General features: G+C 37.8%; 1 protein-coding gene across 1 annotated transcript in view; it reads left to right on the forward strand.

The window, feature by feature from the left end:
- Positions 1–22,893, forward strand: part of MPO (myeloperoxidase) — a 622,068-nt gene that overhangs the window by 290,392 nt on the left and 308,783 nt on the right. The gene's annotated exons all lie outside the window — the stretch shown is intronic.

Here is a 22,893-nt window from a genome sequence, read left to right on the forward strand (position 1 = left end):
AAGTCCGCCACTTTCCTTTAACTTTATTGAAAGAAATGCCCTTCCTACCTCTTTCTGATCTCCACTAGAATATTGATTCTCTGTAAGTTGCTGCTTCAAATCATGTATGTCATTGTCAAAATCACAGATATCAAAACAATTGAAAAAAGAATTAAGAGCATTGGCAAAATCAAAGTTTATATCCCGACCATCTAAGATGATCTGGCCATTATTATTTGACTTCTGAATAAGTGATACAGTTTTCATACTACACCATACAGATCCAAGATTATATGCAGCCATCTTGCCCTCTAACTCAGTTTTATATTTTTGTTTATCCCTTAAAACTTCTATTTTCAACTCTGGTGGCTGCATGCAATTCAAACATATTCCCATCCTTAAAACCCTTTTCTTTTTCTTTATACTAGACTTAACAGTTTTGTCTACCCATGGGTTATTATTTGGGTAAACTTTAACTTGCTTACATTGTACAATCATATCCCTACAAATAAACAATATAGGATGATATCAGTCCTTGTATTGTATTGTTTCAATCTTTGATGTTAGCCAGAAATGCTCTTTGCAAGGTACAGAAGCAGGATATAAAGATTTGGAATGAAGAGTCAGTATGCTGTCTACAGGAATGTTATAATTGTACTGATTGGGACATATTTAAATGATCTTGTGGTTATGATTTGGACAATTTTGCTGATGTGATATGCTCACACACTCTAGTCCCTCTTCAAAACCACTTTATACATTGGTAATATTTGCACACATTTATGATTTGCCAAACCCAAAGGAGGTAATGAGAATGCTTTATACGTACCTTTTATTGAGCCGAAGCAACGTTCTACAGTCTTATTTCACCTTGTTGGACAAGAAACATATTGATAAAAATGAACAAGTGTCTTTTTATGAGAAACATAATTAAAGTCACCCAATATAAAATTTGGCCTCTCAGGTGAAATCATCTGTAATTTTTGTATTACCTCAAAAATAATATTTGCGTCAGAAGTAGCGTTTGCTTTTGGAATAATATATAGTACTGTTATAAAGAGTTGTGGAAATTCTCATGGCAAATAAAAAGGATGCAATGACACTGATATAAGCTCAACATCTGATGTACAAATAAGTTCTTTAACAGTCACAGAGTTGCAATATCGTTTATTCAAATATAAGCATACTACAGCTCCTTGACTTTTCCTAGTCAATTCAGCTCTTCGATCCAACTGAAACAGTACTCCAAAACCATCACTAAACAAATCATCATTCTGATCATACTCTGTAGGCCAAGTTTTTGTAAAGGCCAAAATACATAGTCTCTAAAGTCTTTCTGATAATGAACATTCCCCTGAAGTTCATCCATTTTATTTCTCAGAGAGGAACATTTCCCATAACCATTAAAGGCAAAGGAATTCGATTAAACCGCTGTTTCTTTAGATGCACTCTTAACAACCCCTCTTTTACCTCACTTCTTCTTATTGTTCCTCATTGTACTACTGGTCTGTTTAGCATGTCTCAAAATGTTATCTGGCAAACATGGTATGAATACTTTTGTACAAATTGCATTCCCACAGTTCAGTCTTAGCAACACTTCTGCAGTATATTGTATCTTACCTTCCTGATGTTTAACTCTATTAACTCCACAAATAAATATGAATATGAAGTAAAACAACACACAAACAATAAACTGATGAAAATCCATTAAAAAAAAGAAAAATGACATGACCAACATGAACACATACAAAACACCAAACACTACTCTCCCATTGCCAATTGCTGCGTGCTCAGTACAGTAGTGCATGTGCGCATGCGCGCACGCTGTGTGTGTGTGTGTGTGTGTGTGTGTGTGTGTGTGTGTGTGTGTGTGTGTGCGCGCACAGTCTGACAGTACCTGTACTATGTATCTGGCCTGCTTGTTTTTTCCAGGGCATACTGTGTGGCAAGAGGCTGTGGTAGTGCTCCCCTAGACCTATGGATATAGAAGAAGTGTGCTTTGACTTTAACAAACACACACTCAATAATATTATGGTTTTCTGCATATTCTGTGTTTTACTGGAGTTTTGCAGTGATCTTTGAGTTCTAAACAGGCATCATTAGCTACGTTTCTACCAGCATCACCTGCAATACAGTAATGACACATGTGGGGTACCACATTTGGCCACACTGTGCACATATATATATATATATATATATATATATATATATATATATATATATATATATATATATAGCCATTTACATTTAATTTAGCCACAGTGACTGTACTTACTGACTAGATGGGCATCATCTTACTAGAAATGGTGCTATAGCTAAGATATATGCCATATATGTGAATCGTGGGAAGTGCCTGGGTACTGTGCAGTCAAATTGGATATAATCCCATATGCATCAGATAACTACCTGACAGCTCACAGAATAGTAGCCCTTTCTGTTCACACACGTCTGTGAGTGCGAGCCAGGTTGGTCCTTTACTGCTACATTTGTACAATCTATGGCACCCAGTACCTCAGGAAAGACAGCATTGTCATGGAAGCCATGCATAGTGGTGGTGTGTTCATGCTAAGAAACAGATATGCTTATCCACATGCAAAAGCATAACTTCAAGGAACTTGTTCAGTATTCTAGAGGCAGGGGCCTGTGAAATAACTTATGTGCTACCTGTTGGTCTCTGAAAAGTGCTATACATACCTTGGACTCCACATGGACAGAAAGGCCACTCATTCCCATAGATTCTGTATATGGATGATACATGTCAACTAAAGCATGTACAATATCCTTATTTCCATGAAACTTATCAATAATCTTTTGATCACTGACATTGTGGAATGTTATCTACTGTTGCTACAATTTAGCTACTGCAATATGCCACCTTGGGCATACAGGCAGTAAGGGGTGATGTTAAAAGCAATCCTATACATTTTTGTTGTGGGTAACTGACATTTGTGGTGTACTTTGCTCTTTTACAGTCTGGCATAACAGTGGTGACTAACTTCCTTCAGTTATAACTATGAATCATGACTCTGTCCACCTAGAACACATCAGCATGTCATTAGAGCTTCATTTCTCTACCCACCTTCATTTGTATGTCATTATGCTGCCATTTGCATATATTCTCTGCAGCACACGTCTGTTCACAGCAGCGTAATACAATATGGTACTATGAATCTCTACTAGACCACATGGAGCCATTTCCTCTTCAACTGTGCAATGTATAGTATGCAACTTGACTATGATTCCTAGCCATTGTGTGCATATGTTCTTGTGCTGCACATTAATATGCTTTTTTTAATTTCTCCAAATCTTTTTGGTTTCTAATACCATGACAGGAATGGACCCCATTCCTAAATCAAAGTATGATTTAAGTTCATGAAATTAGTATAGTTTTAATCTTTGATGTCAGCCAGAAGTGCTGTTTGCAGCACTCGCAATGTGCTCAGTAATGACTCCTTCTGCAATTCGTATGGAGTTACATGTATTGGTAACATATCTAAATATGATTGTAGATTCTTTTTTATAAAACCCATTGCTCCTACTACTACTATTGGAACTGTCTGGGTATCTTTCTTCTAAATTTCTCTAATTTCTGCCTGGAAATCCTGATATTTTATATCTTTGTGTCTCTGTACACAAGACACTGTAGTCACTGGATATAATGATTTCAATGACAAATACTACGTTTTTCTTCTTTTCATGAACCACTATATATGGTTTTCTCACAGCTATCATTTGAACTGTTGGTAATGGGTGATACCATATGATGTAGACTTCATTTTCTATGATGCTTTGTGGCTCATGTTTCCAGTGTTTTTCAGCTACTTCAATATTATAATGCTTGCATAATCCCCAGTGCAGTAGTCTTGCCACATTATTTTGCCTTTCAGTATACATCCTTCTGCCATTAGTATATCACAACTAGCAACAAGGTCTGCGCCTGTTTCCAATTCTGTTTTACAAAATCTACATTTGTCTGTTTCTCCCACATGTTCAATGGGCTTTGTAAACCATTGTGTATGTAGCCCACTATCTTGGGCCTCTGATATTAACCTTTCATCCTTTGGTTTAAATTCACCTCTCCTTAACCGTTCCTGCATTCAATCCAGATCAACATGAGCTTCTTCCAGGATCTTTCTATACTTGCAACTATATTTATGCATTTTTCACATTTCCTGCCCTCACATCTGATCCTTCACCTTATATTCTTTCTTTTGTTTTTTGGCACATTCAGTTGCTGGCTGATTTTTATCTACTTTTGATTTGATTTCCATTCCTGGGTTGATGCTGATATGCTTCTGCTAGACTAAGAAGGGAAGTCATCTTAGATTTATTCTCCTTATGTTTCAATACTTTCACTATGTTTGGGGTCTTCTGAGGTTAGCAGATATGTATGCAGTCCCACAATTGCAGATCTACACATGTAATCAATTTCAAGGAGGCCCATACCTCCTTCAGAACGGGGAATGCATAATCTTGGTATGCACTGATTTTTATAAATCATTTGATGAGCATGAAACATCCTTCTTGTTTTATTGTCTAATCTATCCAACACCTTCTGGGGCCAGTCAATCACTCCAAAACTGCAAGTTAGGACAGGAAGAGCAAATTGGTTTATAACCCAGATTTTGTTCCTAGATATCAATGCTGTTTTCAGGATTACTTTTAGTCTTCTAAAATATTCCTAAGTTTTATTCACATTTATTCATTTTTAATTTTTGATCCTTCATCACTTCCCAAATATTTATACACTCCCTCTTGCTTAAGTTCTTTTATATCACATTCTTGTCCCAAACATATGTTTTCTTGGTGCTGTAGCTTTCCTGCTTTAAAGGTTGCTTTTGCCCATTTATCAAGACCAAATGACATTCTTATATCATCTGAAAAAGTTTTAACTACTTGCAGTTGTGCTTTCAGTTCCTCATCTGATGAGCTATTCAGTTTTAAATCATTGACAAACAGAAGATGAAAAGTCTTTACACTTTGTTGCTTTCTGGGCGCCAAATTATAGCCATAACCTAATCTGTTAAGTAGACAAATAAATGGGTTAAGGGCAAGTCAAAAGGGCAACGGTGACAGAGAGTCATTGTGGAATATCCCCATTTGGATTTTTATCCCTGGATTAATAATTTGTCCTTTATCATGTCTTAACTGCCAAGCGGTTTGCTACTGTTTAATGATTGCTGTCAATGTAGTTTATCAGTGTAGGGTGTATCTTATACATTTTTAAGCACTCTTTTATCGATGAATGTGGGATACTGTCAAATGCTTTTTTGTAGTCAAACCATGCCATACTTAGATTCTTTCCCCTTTTACAGTTCTCCACCATGACTTTAACAACAAATGATCCTTTGTTCCATATGACTTTCTTTTATTGCCCTTTTGTTCTATTGCCATAATTGAGTTTTCTTCCAAATGACTATAAACTCTGACAGCATCAATTCCAGTGTATAGTTTATATGTCATTGGAAGGTAAGCTATTGGTTTATAATTTTTAGGGTAGCTTGCAGGTTCACTCTTCAGTAGGAGCATTGGTTTTCCTGTTGTTAGCCAGGTTGGTGTCTGTTCAGGTGTGCATATAAATAGTTCTTACTCATGGCTAAATCTGCTAAATAAAGATGTTAATACTTTTAACCAGAAGTTAGGTACTGCATCTGGGCCTGGTGTTTTCCAATTAGAGGCTTTTCTTAACTTTATTTTAATCTCTCTGGCTGTACCTTTGAACTTCTATTTATTTATTTACTTCTTCTATCCATTTAGCATCTTTGTTAAGTTCCACAAGATCTTCATAAATACTTCTCTAAAATGTATCTATTTCTTCTTTTCTTGCTGGTCTTTCAATTCCTTTTACCTTATTTCTCAATTTTCTATAAAACTTTTTTGGGTCATCAATAAATTGCTTATTTTGTACTTTTCCTTTGTATTTATCTGTGTATCTTCTAAATATTTCTGCTTGTGCTGATATTTTAGTTTATCATTTGCAATAGTGCATAATAAACTAAAATATTAGCACAGGCAGAAATACTTAGAAGATACACAGATAAATTGGGATAGTGCATGTACTGCGGTGGTGGTGCTGCGGTAGCGTTGTCGCCTCACAGTAAGACGTTGTCCTGTTCGATTCTCAGCTAAAGGGTCTTCTGTGTGGAGACATGTGTGAATGGGCATACCTTCGTTGAAGGTTGTGCATCAGAGCTGGCAACTCGGCACGTACAAATCTACTGCCAATCATTAGCGGACCGGAATTGCACTGTGGTGACCCCTAACCGGGAAAAGCTGAAAGACACAACAACAACAACAACATTTGCGATAGTGCATGATAAATCCTAATCCATTACAATATTGTGCATTGCTTTTATCACATCTATCTTTCTGAGTATATTTGTTGATCTAGTCCCTCTTCTATACTCCTCTAAAGGTGACACTTCTTGTCTTAATTGCTTTATAGTTTTCTCTATTCCATGATGGTATTAGATTTTTCCCCTTCCTTTCCCTTACAACCCTGTGTTCTTGTGGCAGAATTTTATCTGTTATTAATTTAGCTGCACAGTAATATATCCTGTTTACTTCTGTTATATTGCATGGATCTGTATGGACAGTCCTAATTACTGTGTTCATTTGTTTTATCAAACTTCTAACTTTTGGGGTTTTATTGACCTTCTGCAGTCTATTTCTTTCATTGATCTTAATATGTCTATAGCTATTAAATCAAGCAACTCTTCTCTTAGCTCATTTTGTTCTAAAAGGAGGGCACATTTTTTGTTCTCCTTTTTCTGCGGGCATTCTAAAGAAAGTTCTATAGCATCTTCCTGTGGCACATTCTCTTCAATTTCATCCTGTGTAATCCATTGCTCTGTCATTGGGAACTCAATGACCTATCACTCCTCAGCACTGTCTGCATCAGAGTTGCTACAATTTCTTATTCCTTCCCTTGCTGTCCAGCTTCAAGTGAATGTTTATACTGGTTTCCTGTGGAAGGCTCCAAAATATTTTCATATAACAACTGACCAGTTCTTCCCATTTCACTGGTTTCTCCTTAATTTAGATATCTACTGCTCTAGCCTGCTGTGGTGCTTTCTGAGTAAGATTTTCTACACTGAATTCTTCACTTTGCATGTACTCCATAACCTCAGTTTCTATTTCTTTAACTTTTCCATTACTAATCTTCTTTTCCACTTTTCCTCTTTGTCTTCTTATTTTTTTACTGTAAAGTTCTCCATGTCTGGATTACTTTGCCTGTATTTCTCTTCAGATATCTTTGGTGCTGCTCTTTCTGTATGGATTGGTTTTGCTTTCTCCTTTGCTTAAATATTACACCATATTAAATCTCATTTTCTTTCCCATATATTTCTTCTTCGGATGTCTCCTGATCTTTCTGTTTCTCCTTACTTTGGGGACTCATTCCATCTTACTGTGATGTAACCTGTGTTAGACCTTCTACACCAAATCCTTTACTTCACAGGCATTCCATAACTTCAGCTACTATTTTTAACTTCTACTTTACTAATCTTCTTTTCTACAGTCCCCCTTTGTGATATTATTTTTATTGTGAAATGTTCCATATCTGTATGCCTTTGCCTGTATTTCTCTTTGAATATGTTTGGGGCTGACTTTTTTGTATTGGTCAATTTGGCTTTCGACTTTGCATAAATATTGCACCATATCAAATCTCTCTTTCGCATGTCCATATTTCTTTTTTATACTTTTCAAAAATCTCTAGGCTTTGTTGTTTATATTTTTGCACTTTTTCAGATGTTTCTTTTTCCAAAGAAATCAAAGTTTTTATTGTCTATATACTGTTTTTCGCAAATCTGTTGTATTAATGAACACAAATTTTTATCTGAGGCTTCTGACAGTTTTTATTGTGGAAGTATTTTTCTTTCCTCTAATTTCTCTATATCTTGTGTCTGGAAATTCTGGGCTTTTTGCATAATAGTAACAATACATAATTTATTTCTTATACTCAATAGTCCACTCTATCGTCTTTATGGCTCTTCTTTGGCCTATCACTTTTTGTGTTTTTGTGGACTGCTACGTCCTTCTACAACGGGGGGGGGGGGGGGGGCTATCCTGCATCCAGCATATGCTCTGTAAGTTAGTTTCTCTAATATCCAAGGCTTATTATTAATTTCTCTGTTTGAGGAGCAGGGAATGTCTCTGAATATTGCTTACTATACTGTAATAATGTATTTAATACAATCGCATGAAAATCATTACAAAGTTTTACAGTTTGAAACAAGGGCTATGGGAATTTTTCCGAGTAACAAAATATAACATCTGGACAATATGATACAAAGAATGCTGGTCAGCAAATTCAACTCTAAAGTTAAAATGGTCAGTGGTAAGGTACTGAAATGATGAGTAGTAGAACACATCCTCTTTAATGTCTTTACAAGTAGAACCATAAGTGGACTAAATGGAATAGTATGAGTGCTATGTGCCCCTCAGATGTCTGCAGTAGGCCTAATATGCAACAGAAGTAGAATGAATAAGAAGAAGCAGGTGAAGCCAATATAGGTAGCACCTTTCTGAAGAAAACATGTGCAGTGATTAAAAGGCATACTCCAAGGGCAGAGGACAGGGTAGCTTACTAAAACATGAATAGGTTCAGCTTTGCAGACAGGGTGCTAGAGACATTTAACAGCTTTTAAATGTTTTTTTTTCCTTACTGTTATTAAACACAAAGCAGGTGAGGTTGCAACTCATCAATCATACTTGGACGAGTTGCTGTTTACCACATAAGATCATTGCTGACACTGTTTCTATTATAGTGCTTGCAGTGATCCACAGCTTTTTTTTTTTTTTTTTTTTTGAGTTTTCACTTTTCTCTCCAGTTGCATGACCATTGAGTTAGTGTGTGTGTATGTGCATATATGTAATGAAGGGAGTGTAGGTCAAAATTCCCCTACAAAGGGTTGCAGGGGGATTGCCACATTGCAAAAAAATGCTTTATTTTCTTTTGTTTCAAACAGTTGAGTTTGACTAGCTGTTGCTTCATGTACAGGTAACTTGAGTTTCATAGTGGAATCTTTGGTGATACTGTTGTAGAATGTAAAACAGTATGATAATGCAAGAAAATATAAGACAGAAAAAAAACAATTCAAGCTGAGTATAGATTTGTATGTTACCCAGTGAGTACAAAGAAATCCAGACTAGGTGTGTCACGTGTTTTCTAAATGCCATTAATGTCTGCTACATCATTTATATGTCGATGTTGAGATTCAACTGAAAAGAACCAATTAGATTGAAGGCCTGGGAAAAAGCTGAAAAAATGGAACAAGCTATAATTTCTACAAAAGTACTTGAGGCCTAGAATATGGGGTACACATGAAGTAGCGGACAACTTGTTTTACTATGCTGAGTAAAAGAAATGAGATACATAAAAGCACATTCAGACTGCAATGCAACATATAAAAATAAGTTATGTACTCACCATGACATTCCATCTGTGTGGTCCATTTTCATTCTTCCTCAACTATTTGTTTCAGATCTGAACCATCGGATCCGACTCAGCCTTTGCTAAGGCTCGCGACAACCAAATCTCTCGAGCTTTTCCCTTACCCACAATGCACCTCCCCTAAATACCTCACATCTTGTTTGCTGCTTAGTAGAGAGCAAAGGATGAAAGAGGTTAGTAGAGAAGCCATATCTAGAAGTCATACGTAAAAAAAACAAATATACAGGGATCCTGAAAGCACTCGCTCCTCCATAAGTCTTAGGATGGGGGTTGGTGGGAGGGGAGTTGAGGAAGAATAAAAATGAACAAAACAGATGGAACATTATGATGAGTACATAACTTATTTATCTGATGTTATCACTTTTCATCCTATCCACAACTATTGGAACAGAGTCCCTAGCTACCTGTTTCCAGGGCGGACACAAGGAAGGATATTCCTGAGCACTCATAAAATCAAATGATGCCCTGCCTCTGGAGACAAGGTTCCAACTTGTAATGAGTGACAAAGGTATGGGGAGTAGCCCAAGTTGCTGCTGCACATAAATCATCCATGGGCATTCTTGAGTGAAAAACTGTGGAAGTCGCCATGGATCTAGAGGAGTGTGCTTTCAAGGAATGTAGAAGAGTAATGCCAAGTTTAGTATAAATGAAGGAAATGCAATTTTTCAACCACTTTGATAACGTTATCTTAGAAAATGGTTTTCCCAAAGTTGGTTCAGGAAATGAAATGAACAGTTGGTCAGCTTTATTGATTTTCTCAGTCCTATGCAAATATAACGTAACTGTCTATGAACATTCAGTAAATGCAAGATATATTCTCCTTTGTTGATAAACTTAGGAAAGAACAATGGAAAGTTAATGGCTTGATTAATATTGGCTTTTGACACCACCTTTGGCAGAAAGGACAGATTAGCATGTAAGTTCAGTCTATTTTTATGGAAAATTAAGTATGGAGGTTTAGAGGATGATGCTTGACTCACAGAAATTTGTCTTCCGGAAGTAATGGCAAACAAGAAAATTGTCTTCCATGTAAGATATTTAAGGTCACATGTAGCTGCTGATTTAAAAGTGGATTGTATGTGAGACTGCAGCATCAGATTTAAATCCCGTGGAGGGGTAGGATCTTTATAAGGAGGCCTTAGGAGAAGAGTACCTTTTAAGAAGGCCTTGTTCAATTTGTAAGAAGCTATGCAGGAACCATTAAATCCAATTTGGTAATTGGAAATTGCAGCCATTTGCACTTTAATGGTTAAAGAACTAGCACCGTTTAGAAATAAGTGCACTAGAAAGTCCAAAATGTAATTGATAGGGGCTGAAAAATGTGTCACAGTTGTGTTGTTGTGCCCAAATAACAAACTTTTTCCATTTACTGGAATATATTTTTCTTGTTGAGGGTTTACTGGAATATATTTTTCTTGTTGAGGATTTATGGGAAGATAAAAATTATATAGTGAACAGGTGAAAAAAAGCATGGATGTCTGGCTATTAATGGAATTAGAGAAACCAAACAGTCAGCTTGAGGTTTCGTATATCTGGATGTATCATACCTGTAGGGTGAGACAGGAGGTCCAGAGTTGGATTTAGGTTCCACAGTGATTGAACCAGGTTAGAATCCAAACAAGTAACCAGGTTTATTCCAAAATGAATGCACAATCCAAGTTAATCATTAATTACAGAAATAAATGGTGCAGCTCATCCCTACCAGAAGTTAACTACTCACCAAACTAAAATACATTATACTAATAAAATTCATTACAAGAATTCAAAATTTATCAAACATCTTGAACACTGTGCAAAGTTAGCTCATAAATATAATAATGAATAAATAAATAAATTACCTTTAATTAATTAATGATGTCATGTGATTACCTTCTTATTTAAATATGGCAAGTTATGTTTAATTGTATTAGCCTGAAGAAGTCTTGCCCACTGAGGCAAGACAAAAGTGCTAACTTGGATTGTGTGTTCATTTTGGAATAAACCTGGTTACTTGTTTGGATTCTACCTGCTACTTGTGGACTTTTTTAGTTTTTGCAGTTTTTTTTTCTTTTTCACGAGTTTGTCATTGAGCCAGGTTAGGCCAGAAGGGAAAACAAATTTGTCAAAGCCAATAGGGTGCAATACGGATTACAGTGCACTTCGACCTGGCAGCTTTCTGCAGAAATTTTGGAATCAATGGAATTGGTGGATAAGCATATAGATGACCAGGGGACCAATCGTGAAGTGCAGTATCCCTCTGTTACATCTTCTGTAAAAGAATTAGGGCAAAGTAGTTGTTGCACTTGTTGTTTAGGGAAGAAACAAGGCTAGCCCCATTGATGGAAAATCTTGTCCGCCACCATTTCATTGAGGGACCATTCATGAGGAAGAAGAATGCATCTGTTCAGTTTTCTGCTGTCACATTGGATTTCCCCAGAATATGCATTGCTAATAAAAAATGGTTGGAAGAAATAACCCACTGCCAGATCCTGAGAGCTTCTCGACACAATGGGTAGGATTTGGTTCCCCCTGTTTGTTGATGTGCCATACAACTGACATGTTGTCTGTTTGAAATGCAATCGTCCTAGATGGGAGAGCATCTTGAACTGCCTGCAACACTAAGAGCACCACTCTCATCTCTAGGAAATTTATGTGCAAACTGCCCTCTGTGGGGGGCCAAGTGCCCTGGACTGTCTTACTCAGATAATGCTTCCCACCCTATCTGGGAAGCATCCATGGTCACTATGGCCTTGGGCTGTTGGGGAATGAAAGGATGACCTTGAAGTATTTGGTTGGACTGAATCCACCAATTCAGATCACTTTTGCATGTCTGTTTAATTCTTATGTACGACATTGATTGATATCTGACTGACCATTGAGCAACTACCATCCACTGAAGGATCCTCATGTAAAGCCTGGCTAGTGGAACTAAAGTTATTGTTGCAGCCATCAAGTCTAGAGTATGAAGAACTAGACAGGCTGAAATTGAGGTGATTATTGTAATCTTTATGACCTGTGACTGTATTGTTTGAACTCTGTGTGCTAAAAGAGAAGTGATGGTATATTTTGTATTGAGAAGTGCTCCTATAAACTCCAATATCTGAATTGGCTGTAGTTGTGATTTGTTGTAGTTTATGGTTATCCCCCAGAAAAGTGCAAATCTGGAGAACCTGATCTCTTATATATATATATATGAACTGATGCCTGGTCAGAGTGGAAATGAGCCAGTCGTCGAGGTAGGGAAACACCTGGCATCCTTGCAGTTTAAGGTGTGCTGCTACTACTGCCATGCATTTAGTGAACACACTGAGGACTGTGGTGAGTCCAAAGGGCAGTACTCTGAATTGGTAATAACTGGCTACTGGATTACCTGTTCATTTTTATATAATAATAGGCATCCTGAAGATCTATAGAGTACATCCAGTCATCCCTGCCCAGAAAAGGGAGAATGGACTGAACCGTGATCATCCAGAACTTGGTTCCCTGAACTGTTTGATTAAATTGGTGAGATCCAAATTGGTCTCCAGTCCTCTGTTTTCTTTAGCATTAAAAAGATCCTTCCAGATCCTATTTGCTCTGGTGGGACCTCTTGGAGGACTCTTTTTCCTAGCAGTTTTTGAATTTGAAATACTGCTTGATCCCTCAGATTGGGTGGAACATCGTGGATTTTTCTTGTAATTGTTGGTGAAAGGGAAAAGGGTATTTTGTTGCCTCTGGAAATAATCCTTTGCAACCAAGTATCTTTTGTTAAGTCTAGCCAGGCTCTCTGGTGCAGTGTCAAATGCCCCCCAGCTGTCTCCAGAAGTGGACAGTAGGGCTTCCATTCAGGAGCACTGGCAGGGTTTGTCAAAGAAAGATTCTCACGAACCCTGGTTTTGTGAGCCACTTCTACCACATAGGCATTGTCGTCCATTAGAGTTCCCTCCTCTGCCTCTGGGGGAACCTCCTCCACATGCATCTTGGATAGGACCTTGAGACTTTTCAAACCACATGTTTTGGCTACTGCACTGATTCCTGGAATAGGATCTTTGGGGAGCTGAAAAAATGTACACCAATGGCAGACAAGGTCTTTCCATTCATGTTCATACCTAGATGGTGTTTCCTTCACTTTAAGGCCAAACAGTGTAGTTCCATCAAAAGGACCATTGATGAAAGTGGACTTAAATGGCTCCACAAAATTGCACAAGTGCATCCGGGTATGTCTCTTCATGGAAATTCCTGAACTTGTTGTTCTTGAGGTTCCTTCCACTAGGCTGGAAACTAAACTCATAGAAGAACTGGATATAGACTGTAGGGTTGCCAACTGAGAAGTTGCAGAATCTTGAACCTCTTCAGAAATGGCTCCTGAGAGAGTATTTGACAACTCCTTAGTCAAATCTCTCTGAAGTCTAATAAAGTGTGCCAAATAGTTCAGTGATCTTTGAGCAAAGGGTGCTGAATCAAAGACATGCTTCCCTAATCTGTTCATTGCCCTTGACTACCTGTTGGGGGGATGGACAGTGAAACTCTCATCAATGAGTTCCTTCTTTGTGGTCACGGCTATGACCATGGCATCAACTGGAACCCCTTTCCCCCGAACTGTCTGTCCACAAGTAGTACCATTATCCTGTCTGGTCTCCGAGGTATGGATTCTAAGCAGTCGGGTTCCTTACACACCCAAGAGATCATATCAATAGGCTCATCAGCAGGCAGGTCACCCAAGAGGTAAAAGATCCAGTACTGAAGGCCTCCAGGAGAACAGATTCCTTGGACATAGGACTGGAGAGGGTCCAGCCAACTTTATGTTTAAGAATTTCTAGGAAGTCTCCAAATGAGACATCTTCAGGAGGTGACAGAAGGGACACTTCATCTTCATCAAATTCTCAGGTGTCTTCAGTGATGGACACCTGTGGGGAGTCTAAGTGCTTCCTCTTACACATCCTTTCCTGGATACCTCCTGAGTGGGATGCTCTGGGGAGGTATCGGAAGAGGAAACCAAAATTCCCTGAGAGAGAAACTTGGTCTTTGGTACTGGATGACCCTGAGGAGAAAGATGGTGAGGCTCTTGATGCTGTGATGAATGTCTAGGATCCAAGGGGAAAGGATCCATCAGATCTGCTGAGGCAGAGAAAATTCTCTTTGTAGCCTTGAAGGCAGAGCTTGAAGGAGCAAAAAGGGGTTCAGATCCGAGAAGATGAGCTTCTGAGTCATCACCCCTCTCCGCTCTGATGGCAATACCCCTGAGATGAAGCAGAGCCAAACTGTCCAGAGCCAAGGCTCCAATGAGCAGAGATGGCTCTGAAAACTTCAGAGTCGAATGCTGCACCCTAGATCCAACAGGCAGACTTTGGCTCTGAGAGCTCTCTGAATCCAAGTGGACCAGAGTTCTCAGAGAAGATCTCGGATCCAAGGATATGGAAATTCTTGGGTGCAAGAATGACAGACCCACACAACTAGTATCCTGGAGCTCTGAAGCAACAGAAGGTGTCAGAGGAGGAGGAATTTGGAAGGAGGTGTTGTGGAAGAATGGATAACCTGACCTAAAGGAGTAGGTGCCGAAGGAAAACCAATATGTCCCTGTGCCGAGAGGGTCTCCCTCACCACTCTCTCCAAATCTTCTTCTGTGAGGCTTCTGGCAAAATGAGTGGAGTATACAGATGAAGATGTTGGTTTTTGTAATAAGGGTGATGGGAGCCTGTCAGGAACTGCTTCCAAGGATGGAGAGTATCTGTGCATGGAAGCATAGGCATCTCCATGACTTCTGTTGAGGTCAGATCCGATAACGTAGGATCTTATGGTTTTACTTTCTTCTGATCTGGCATTGCCATGGTTGGATCTGGTAATGTTGGGATGGTCTGCTTAGGTTTTGTAGAATCCAATGAAGCAGTATGCTCCTGCACTCTCAATTTTTTTGGATCCGGGGTCAAGACCGGGTCCTTCTGACTTCTCTTTCTTGAAGAGTCAGACAAAGAAGATTTTGAAGAAGAAGGTCTCAGTTTAGGTGACTCAGCAATGGCTTCTCAAAAGGATGAAGGAATGACACCTTTCAATATCAACTTGTTCTTAAACTCTGTAAGAGATCAAGGATTGAAGCCATGGCATATTGAGCAATCTTCTTGTAAATGAAGAGAACCCAGACAATAAGCACAAAGAGTGGTGGGCATCAGAAACTAGCAATTTATACCCACACTTACAACATTTTTAAAAACCTGCAGGTTTGTCAGCCATAAGGAACACTGAGGAACAATAATGACAACAACAATAACAACAACGATGTCAGAGGTATTATAGAGAGAAAAATAAGCATGACAGACAAATATTTTTTTAACTAGCAAGAAAGAAAGGGTAAGGGAATATCAACAATGATAAGCAAAGGTCTACGACAGAGTCATAAGGGAGGAGAGATACTAACAATAGTATCTGAAAGGTACCAAGTACGAAAGGAAATTTTAAATATAGCAATGGAAAAGGAGAGATTGAAGTTAAGAGAATACTAATTAACAATTTACAAGAAAAAACAGAGAAATACAAAAAATGTTTACTTATTTAAGTTGTACAGCTCAAGAGAGATGGTAGACCATGTCTGTTAGCTATGAGGTATTTGGGTGAGGTGCACTGTGGGTAACGGAGAAGCTTGAGAGATTTAATTGCCACAAGCTTTAGCAATGGATCCGAACCTTATAGTTGAGAATAGAATTAAATTAACAACATCAAATCAAGTTATACTCAAATAAAGCACAAAAAGGAGATCAAGTAGCAAGAAAAAAGAAGTCAAGCATCTAGATGCAGTATGGATTTATATGTAGCAATGAAGTGGTAGAAAAATTTGGAAGGGGTTTAAATATTATATCAGAGTGGGGTGAGGGGAGAGGTGTTAAAGAAAAATAACAGAGAAAATGAGAGATGAAAGAATGAAAAAAATGAAAGAAAAAAGAAAGAAAGACAGAAGAAGGAAGGGAAGAAAGAGAATAAGAATAGCAAAAAGGGAAGGATATATTAGGCAATCTTTATAATCTTCAGCTCCAAGATGAGTTTCAGTCTGATAATAGGGTCTATATTGGAACATCGAAGTTTTAAAACTTCGAATGTTCGAATATTGACCCGTTTTAATCGAACACTAAAAATAGCGAAGCTGCAGAACACCAAATTCTTTCCGAGGGAAAGAATTCGGTTGGCCGGTTCTGTGGCTTCGCTATTTTCAGCGCTGTGGTGGAGATTTACGGGTCGCGTTCAGGTAAGTGTGCGATTGTGTGGTTGTTAGGATTAGGGCGCGGGTTAGGTGAGTTAGGGTTAGGGTGCGGGTTAGGTGAGTTAGGGTTAGGGCGCGGGTTAGGTGAATTAGGTTTAGGGGCAGGTTAATTGAGTTAGGGTTAGGGCGCGGGTTAGGTGAGTGTGCAGTAGTGATGGACCTTAGGGTTAGGGTTTGGATTAAGGTAAGTGTATAGATAGTAGTGTATGTATAGTTTAGTGTAGGGTTAGTTGCAGGATTATAAGTGTATGTGTTTGTATTGATGTTTTTTAGGTGTGCTTGTTTTGTGTGAATGTGTTTCGGAATAGTGAATTTTTTCCCAAGTAAACAATTCGCTGTTCTGAATGTTCGATATTAGGTGGTTTAGATATTTTAGATTCGATAAAATAGTGTTCGCTATTTTCATCTTTTGATAACGTGATATAAACGCTGATAATAGTATAGATATAAAGTGTATGGGTTAACTAGCTTTGAAGGATTAAATATCTTCTTGATGTTTCTGAGTTGTACACCTTCAGTTTACATGCTTAACGAAGCACTGCAGAGATGTGCTGCATATGGTAACAGCTGGTGAAGGCCAGTTTGCACAGTCCCAAGAGTTTTATTCCAAATTCACTGAACACATGCCTTTGAAAATGAATGCAGCCAAATGTAACAGAATAAATCTTAATTTACAAACTTTAGAGTCTGTGTTGATTTATATACATATACAAATACATATGTATGTATGTGTGTGTGTGTGTGTGTGTGTGTGTGTGTATATACACACACACACACACACACACACACACACACACACACACACACACACACACACACACAAACAAACACACACACACACAGCCAAATGTAACAGAACAAATCTTAATTTACAAACTTTAGAGTCTGTGTTGATTTATATACATATACAAATACATATGTATGTATGTGTGTGTGTGTTTGTGTGTGTGTGTGTGTGTGTGTGTGTGTGTGTGTGTGTGTGTGTGTGTGTGTGTATATATATATCATGCATGCACTTTGCTTAGCTAAGTATATATATATATATATATATATATATATATATGTGTGTATTATATATATATATATATATATATATATATATATATATATATATATATATGTGTGTGTGTATATATATATATATATATGTTTGTCTTTCGGCTTTTTCCCGGTAAGGGGTCGCCACAGCGGAACTCCGGTCCGCTAATGGTTGGCAGTAGATTTTTACGAAACACCAAGGTGCCAGCTCGACGCCCAACCTTCAGCGAAGGCACGTCCATTTACGCACGCATGTCTTTCGAATGCTACCCAACCGCGGGGAGGACATGCAGACTCTGCACAGAAGGCACTCCCAAGCCCAGCCGACAATCAAACGGGAGAACCTCTTGCTGTGAGGTAACAATGCTACTGCTGTACCACCGCGGCATATATATATATATATATATATATATATATATATATATATATATATATATATATATATATATATATATATACATACACATATAGAAATATACTTAGCTAAGCAATGTGCATGCACTTGTTTTCCACCCTCCCTCTTCACAAATGAATCTGATATCTCCCACTCTTAACTTATATTTTGATTGTTTATCTTGCATTATTTGTATATGACAATCCCAGTGAGTCTGAGCTCACTTGCAGTTTTCTTAGACAAGATCAGCACTTGTTCATCTTAAATGCCATTTACAGATTCATACCTCTCCCCAAGAAATGAGCACCACTCCAAAATCATTGAAAAAGCTAACTGGCTACCTGTAAAACAATGTGCCACCTTTCTACTGGCCTCTTGACTATTTAAACTTATCAAGAATGACAACTTTTCCTCACTAGGATCCAGACTATTCAGTGATGCACCAACATTCTCTTACCCCATTTTCCAATCAGAAATAAGAGCAAAGTTCAGGCCTCTAAGAAAATGCAACTGTTATGCCTTTGGTCATATAACTTTTTTTGCTGTTATTCTCTCAGCACGCCAGCTCTGATATCTGCTCTGTACATAATGCATGTATATAGTGTTTTGTCTATTGCCTTTATACCCTCAAGCCAACTATGATATTAATTTTGTATATAATATAGAGGATTATGATCGGTTCAGCAATCATAACCTATTTACTGTGTGTTCCTAGCATCCATGTTGAGAACACATAATAAAGAGTTATGATCTTTGATCAGTTCATAATTCTTTGTAGTGCATAGAGCTTTATCTGCTCCATGTATTACTAGTTACAGGGAAAAAAAAGAAGCAAAAAAAACTTAAGTGTTTTGATGGCTTTCAAAGACATAAAGCACTGGGTAGGCTGCTGTCAGAAAGGCAGTATATCACTTTCTGTTATCTTTACTCTTAACTTTAATAGCTCTCAACAGTCCAAATTTTTGAAGAATGTCCAAATTCTTGCCTCATTTATTTGGTCTTTTCCCCATAAAGTCAGTGGTTAACAAATCACAGACGACTGAAATCACTGAATAGTGACAAACATTTCAGTTTCAGAGTTCGTACCTTTCAAAAAAAAACTTCCTGCAAACACATCCTGTTATTCTAGCTACTTTCTAAGTTTGTAAGAGGAAGGGACACATTATCCTTTCGGACAGCAGTAATGCCACTGTCATTTACTCATCAGTACTGGCAGATTTTACTACCTACCACTAGTCTTGACCTTAACAATGTAAGCAATGTAACAGTTGTTAAGGTCAGGTCTCACACCACTTTAATACTTAACTGATCTGTCTTTTTCCAAATTCTGGAGTGAAATCACTGTGCTCCATGTACTACATATGTACATTTCACTCTGTATATAATGTCATGTATCTATTGTGTTTGTGACACCCGTGCCCTGGCCCATCAATCAAGGAGACTCAATCCTCACCACTAACACCAGTAAGGGGCATCTCATATAGGAGGAAAGGATAACAAATGCACACAGTAAAGTGCAATTTCCCTTAAGAGCACACAGAGATCACAGTCAGTCTGGGGCTGGTCGTTCACTTGCTCTCCAGGTCCCCAATAAGATTCCCACTGGCACAGTTATAGGGTCCAGATCTTAGCCTAGTGGGCAAGCTAAAACCTCCAGTACCCTCTCTGTCCAACCAGTGTTTTGTGTCCCTGCCCAAATAGCTGACACACACACACACACACACACACACACATACACACACACACACACACACACACACACACACACACACACACACACACACACACACACACACACACAAAACACTTTGAGAAGAGTTTATACAACCACACAGACACTCCTGGGGAAGGCTTGCACAGGTTCTCCAGCTGTGCCCCTTTTTCCCAGACTATACGGTAGTACCAGCTGCCACCACCCACTAATATTTATCAGCTACTCAAAGGCCATTAAAAGGGTGCCCAATTATTACTGTGCAATATTATTATCCAATTGATAGTATAGCCCATGGCTAAAGCTATTGGAGTGGCTTTGTACAATTTTACCAAAGGCATGCAAGTACTCTAACAAGCTTAAATATCTCTATAAAAACAGCCACAGTTGAAATGGTTTAAAATATTTAATAACAAATAGTCAAAACACAAGGCAATACTTTTTACTACACAGTGCTAGTCAAGAGTTCAGAGATAACAGAGAAATACTTAAAATAATTCAGTAGTACAGTTCTGACATCACTGAAAAACAGTCTAATCTTTCTAGTTTCTAGCTATTTCTAAGAGAAAACACAAGTCTAAGATAAACTTACACAAAGAGCAAGACAGAGCTGATGAGTTGGATGGTCAAGACAAAAATGCTTAATGCTCTTTGTTTCTCTCTGTTTTTAAAATCACATGCCTGGTTCACATTACATCATTCTTCACACTTCCCTAAGTTCCCAGGCTAACAGAAACTGCATTTACATTCTTCACCTCTGGGCAGAAACCAGAGCAATAAAGGACATTTATGCATACAAACTCTGGCCTTAAAACAATAGGCAAGATGTCTCACTCTAAACTTACTGACTTTGAGTTTTAACATCAAAGGGTCACAACCTGCTTTACTTGGTCAGTAGAGTGCACTGTTGTTACATTTTTTTCATTTCCATATGTAAAACTATTTTTACCATTTAAGACAACAAGCCTGTGGTTTACATTAATATTTACAGATGACAGAATTATCTCCAAAATTCTATCTGGCTAGGTTGGCAGCCTTCACCCATCTTCACCCAATCTTCACAGTGTTTACCACAGGATGAGACTGAAACAGGTCTAATGCAATCAATGCTCTAAACGGGTTAAACAATTCTAAATACATGTTTACTGTGAATGAGATTAAACAACCTGAGTATACAGTATCGACATTCTGTACTTCCCCTGCCTGCAGGACCCATGTTATCACTTGTTCCTGGGTTTACACTAGTAGGGATATTCAGTGTTAAAGATTTTTAGACACTGTGGTCTTCTGCATTTTGGTCTTCAACAGTATGTTACTAGAATTATACATTTCAGGATTGTGGCTTTAACTTTGTGATAGTAAACCACACACACACACACACACACACACACACACACACACACACACACACACACACACACACACACACACACACACATATATTTAAAATCCTGATAGCTCCATTATTCACTTTAAGACAAAAGCTCCGGACAGAGCTCCTAGTCTTACCACACCAGGGACGGGAATGTATGGTCAAACTATGAATTGTCACCATCAGTGGGCGGTGAAGGCAAGGATAATTATATAATACCAGGTTTCAGCAGAGTATCAGCTGATGTAACAAGGCTTTACAGAAGAAATGTAAAGCAATCACATTGTTAACATATGATTTTAATATTGATTATATGAACTTAAAATATGTATCTTTATCATTCAACAGCATCTTCAACCAACTTAATAATTTAGAATGCACAGCAAACATCAGGGTTTTCAGTGTTCCTTCACGGAGTCTTCCTACATATTTTTTTGTCTCCCCATCTCCAAAATCAAACACGATCAAACAACACTGAAATAGAGGACTAAAACTTAATAATGAACACACTGGCATAAGGACTTCCATTGCCATAGTAACCACTACTGTTTTATGCTCACACTTTGCAACTTCAGCAAATTACAGGTATATGTGTTCACAGTCACACAGGGAAGCCCATTCAGAAGCTATGCCAAGATGTGCAATGCCAGCACCTATCTTAGGGTGCTTATGAGGTAGATGTCTTGTACCTAGAGTGTAATTTCGACATCTGTCAACACTACACTCACACTTACTTGGCACCTCTAAGATAAATTGTTTTCTATATTTTATTTTACACACCCTGGATAGCTCTCTGGTTAATGAGTTCTAAATGGATAAGCATTCAACGTTTTGACTTAAACATCAATTTATTACTCCCTGATCACTATTCTCCATAGTAAATTACAACTGGTGCAATTTGTATCTTGCCAGTGGCAGTAACTACAATATGCGTGTGTGAGATCTTTCCCCTTTTCCCCATGACTGTGCAACTGTTGAGTTGATATATATATATATATATAAATATATATATATATATATATATATATATATATATATATTGATATATATATATATATATATATATATATATATATATATATATTTTTTTTTTTTTTTTTATATATATATAGTAGATATAGATAAGATACATAATTTGTTTTAACTCAACTAGCTATAGAAGAACCCTTATCTCAATTCTCCTCCCATGGACAGAATGTAACAGCCCCAACCAGTTGGCTTACACCTACCTGCCTGCAACCTCTGGAAGGAGTTTATTGTCTTCTGCTTTCAAGAACTTCCAATAGTTCTTAAAAGATACTAGCAACAGTTTCACAATTTGAAACTGCAAAGGTGTTCTATAAGGAAGTCAAAGGCAGTATTTTCCTCCCTGCCCTGCCTGCACTCTTACACCAAAGTTACTACTCAATCCAGGACCACAGGCCCAACAGCCAGACACAATGTCTTTGCAGCAATGCTCTGGTATCAACAATTACTAATCCTGATTATTATTTATGAGAATGGACATTAGTAGGATCACTTACTCTATTTTCTAAAATTATATGGTGATGGAGGAGGTGGTTATACTGTTGCAAGTCATAGGCAAGGTAAGGACAGAGCTCTTTACAACCCTTTGTGTTTTAGTCATTTTTACACGTAGATTTAAGGGGTAATTTCTGTGACAGATTTTTGTGAGCATGCTGCTTTTTTTATTTCCATATCATTTTCAATAGATTGTGCATTTAATTGTGCATTTTCA

Source organism: Protopterus annectens, chromosome 13.part0 (assembly GCF_019279795.1).
Source record: "Protopterus annectens isolate FY-2018-M chromosome 13.part0, PAN1.0, whole genome shotgun sequence".
Taxonomy (NCBI): Eukaryota; Metazoa; Chordata; order Ceratodontiformes; family Protopteridae; genus Protopterus; species Protopterus annectens.